Source organism: Nanorana parkeri, unplaced genomic scaffold (assembly GCF_000935625.1).
Source record: "Nanorana parkeri isolate BGI_ZX_2015 unplaced genomic scaffold, ASM93562v1 scaffold2252, whole genome shotgun sequence".
NCBI lineage: Eukaryota > Metazoa > Chordata > Amphibia > Anura > Dicroglossidae > Nanorana > Nanorana parkeri.
Window position 1 is genome coordinate 62443 of NW_017308520.1, and position 4127 is coordinate 66569.

Sequence of the window (4127 nt, forward strand, 5' to 3'; positions counted from 1 at the left end):
ATATATATATATATATATATATACAGTATATATGTCCTTGAAATGTGAACAGGCGAGCACATCTCATTCAGCTACTAAAGTCCCTCCTACATACATTGAAAAAACTTGGATATTAATTTTTACTGCACAAGACATTGATCTGGATTTTTCTACAATAGATGGTGGAGAATGCGGGCACCAAATATCGATGTATTTATTGACTGGACCAGAACTAATTGTTTAGACAGTACATGGGCACAGACAGTTGGCCATGTTAAGTAAGACCTCCCCTTATTAGGCTCTCCTCTCCTGCCAAGTTCTCTAGGGACCCGGAAATATTACATGACAGGTGACCCGATCCCTCTTGTGCAGTAATAGATTCGTTTGCCTGCTCCTACCTTCCTCTTTGACATGACCCCCACCGCTCTGAATTCCGGGTGTCAGCCCTGCCTACTTCATTTCTGACGGATTACAAAGAACACAGACCTCTTCTCATACCCTCCTCCCTCCACATCTCCATAACCAGTCCTCGTCTCTGCCTCACTCATCTCCTCCCTCTTCTCATGTCCGTAATCCCTCCTCATCTCCTAGCCCCACCTCATCTCCATAATCCCACTGTAAGGCCATAGCCGGGAGCTCCATGGGCGGGTCCCAGTTGCCGGAAAGCATGCGTTAGCACGCATGCGCTCCCAACGGAATGTTGCACACAGGAAGTGACACAGTGGCGCACAGGGAGTGACACAGTGGCAGACAGGAAATGACTCACTGCCCTCTATTGGATGTTCCTATTTAAACCAGCTGGCCCAATGGGTCAGTGCTGAACGGTCTTTCAGGTGGTGCTTGTGTTCCTGCTGATCTGTTGCCTGTTACCTCGACCCGGATTGCTGCTGACCTTGACTGCTTGCTGCCTGCCCCTGACCTCTGCTTGTTATCTGGATTCTGCCTCTGCCTGCTCTTTCTTTACCGTGCTGACCGTCTGGCTTGACCCCTGGCTTGTTTGACATCGCTCTAGTTTCTGCTGCAAACCTCGCTGACATCACAGTTGTGCACCTGCCTTGGTCATCCTTCCAGGGACCCAGTGGCCGGACTTCTGCCAGGCACCGTGTCTGAACACTTTGGCACCCGTGCCTCTCTCTGTCTACTCGCTCCCTGTTCCCACACACAGGGGTGAGAGACAAGAGGCGCAAGGGAGTTCTCCTCAGCTAATCGGTCCTCCACCAGGTACTTGATACCCACCCCATCTCCTACCCCCTCCACATCTCTATAACCTGGTGTGTAGTTCAGTAGTAAGGCAGCAAGCACTACTTGTGCCCGATAACAAGTTGTATGTTAAAATGCATATAAAGACGATGTTGTACCTACCACAAGATTTGTAATTTGCACACTTAACTCTAAGTCTTAGACTGCATAGTCGCAATGGTTATCTTACATTTCTGTTCCGCATTGGTGCTGGGGACCTTTAGATTGGACAAAGCTAAGGTACTTCCTGCCACCTCCCAGCTCCAACGCATTCCTATTGGTCAGTGAGGAAGACTATCCTAGTGTTGGTCCAACAGGAATGTAGTAAGCCTGGTTCCACTATATGCAGATTTTAAGGTTGTAACCCTGACCCACGATATTCCTCATCCCACTAAACGTACATAGGTAGTGAGCCTCATCCAACTAAAGTCTGAGAGTCCATAAGTCATATCAAGTATTAGGCCTGGTCCTGCTGAAGCCCGGTACTTGTCTAGTTAGTGCCTTTTGGTCATTAACCAGAAAGCTATTAGGCTTTACCCTACTAGAACCCGGTGGTAAGTTCTAAAGATTTCCACAACAAGAACAAATAATCTCCCCATAAAGCCTTTTCTTTATTTCTTCCATTTTACTTTCCAACATGGCATAGCCAGGTCTCCGTGACCTCCCTGCATACTACACCTCAGGTACTTACTACAGCCTGGTACAGGACCCACGCTGTTGTTGGAGTGAGGAGTAAGGTAGGTATTACAGTCTGTTCCTTTACTACCTAGACCCAACAAGCATTCAACCCTTACAGTGCAGGGGGTGGGGGTAGGATGGGTCACTCCATGGGTGTTGTTTGTGTAATTCTTCTCCTTCTAGAGCCTGCCAGTGGACCAATTAGTTCTAGAGTCTGCCAATGGACCAAAAAAAGCCTTCTAGAGTCTGCCAGTGGACCATAAAGCCTTGTAGAGCCTGTCAGTGCACCATAAAGCCTTCTAGAACTTGCAGGTGGACCATAAAGCCGTCTAGAGCCTGCCAGTGGACCATAAAGCCTTCTAGAGCCTGCCAGTGGACCATAAAGCCTTCTAGAGCTTGCCAGTTGACCATAAAGCCTTCTAGAGCCTGCCAGTGGACCATAAAGCCTTCTAGAGCCTGCCAATGGACCATAGAGTTCTAGAGCCTGCCAGTGGACCATAAACCCTTCTAGAGCATGCCAGTAGACCTTAAAGCCTTCTAGAGCCTGCCAGTGGACCATACAGCCTTCTGGGGCCTGCCAGTTGACCATAAACCCTTCTAGAGCCTGCCAGTGGACCATACAGCCTTCTGGGGCCTGCCAGTTGACCATAAACCCTTCTAGAGCCTGCCAGTGGACCATACAGCCTTCTGGGGCCTGCCAGTTGACCATAAACCCTTCTAGAGCCTGCCAGTGGACCATAAACCCTTCTAGAGCCTGCCAGCAGACCATAAACCCTTCTAGAGCCTGCCGGTGGACCATAAAGCCTTCCAAAGCTTGCCAGTTTAACATAAAGCCTTGCCCTACTAAGCTTTGACAACATATTATAAAGCCTCACCCTGCTAGAGCCTTTTTCTTTCTCTCTCTAGAGCCTTATAGCAGCAGAGCCTGACATAAACTAAATGAGTCTTTCTGATGAAGTTTGATAGGTAATAAAAGGTTTGTCCTCCGTGTAGACCATGACATAGAACCATAAATCCTTCACCTGGTGGCACATTATAAGGCCTTGACTTGCTAGAGCCTTTCTAATGAGCTATGAAGCCTTGTTTCTCTCCTTGTATGAACAGACCCGGACATAACCCTCACAAGCCTGACACTACTAAAGCCTGGTAGTTAATTATAGCCTTGTTCTTCTGCAGCCTGCCAGTGAGCCATGAAACCTTGTCTCTACTGAGGCCTTTGGGTAATTTAAAGCCTTATGCCATTAAACATAACGCTTTGCCCTACTAGAGCCTGGCCATAAATAATATTTTTATATATTCTCCTCTTGGATCCTGCCAAAAAAACATAAAACCTTGGCCTCTAGTTAATGAAAGCCTTGTCCTGCTGGAGCCTCTTTTGGACTTCTTCCAACGTGGATTCATTTTGTCTTGTTATAGGCCCTATAGAAAGATGTGTAGTAGAGCTTTGATGGCAGCCGCTATCCCCTGGCCTGACACGGCCTCTGAGTAATCTATTAAGTCATGCCCCGCTAGACTGTTTCCTAGCCGGCTATTAGGCATTGTTTTGCCAGAACGCTATTATCTCCTGTGGCGGAAGCGCGATGGATTGTGGGGTTGCAACATCCCAGAGCCATCATTAACCCTGCCAGTGTTGCTATACATAGCACCGTGGTTACTATAAGACTAATCTCTGCCCCAACGCTGGTCAAAGAACTGCAAGTTCTAACAAGCTGAGCTTCCTGATAAAGCCAGGGGCTGCTCACTGTGTTCCTTCTGGGTTGGTGAGTCAAAGGAGTGAAGTCAGAGGATCGGCATGCCAGCCAGATAACTCTCTTTTTCAGGTGGAAAGGTCATTGATGGCAGTCCACATATTTCTATTATGACATGATTCCTTTTATTAACTTGTGTCCTTAGCCTCGGCCTTTATGCTGGTGTCCCATTGGCTGCCCATATCACCTACTTTCCATGGGGGGCATCTACATTCTATGGGGCTCATCTGCTTTCCATGGGTACATCTGCTTTCCATGGGGCACATCTACATTCTATGGGGCTCATCTGCTTTCCATGGGGCACATCTACATTCTATGGGGCTCCTCTGCTTTCCACGGGCACATCTACTTTCCATGGGCACATCTGCTTTCCATGGGCACATCTACATTCTATGGGGCTCATCTGCTTTCCATGGGGCACATCTACATTCTATGGGGCTCCTCTGCTTTCCACGGGCACATCTACTTTCCATGGGCACATCT

At 48.0% G+C, this 4127-nt stretch overlaps 1 protein-coding gene across 4 annotated transcripts in view; it reads right to left on the reverse strand.

Moving 5' to 3' along the window:
* NLGN2 (neuroligin 2) overlaps positions 1–4127 on the reverse strand; it is a 100385-nt gene that overhangs the window by 23694 nt on the left and 72564 nt on the right. The window lies entirely within an intron of this gene.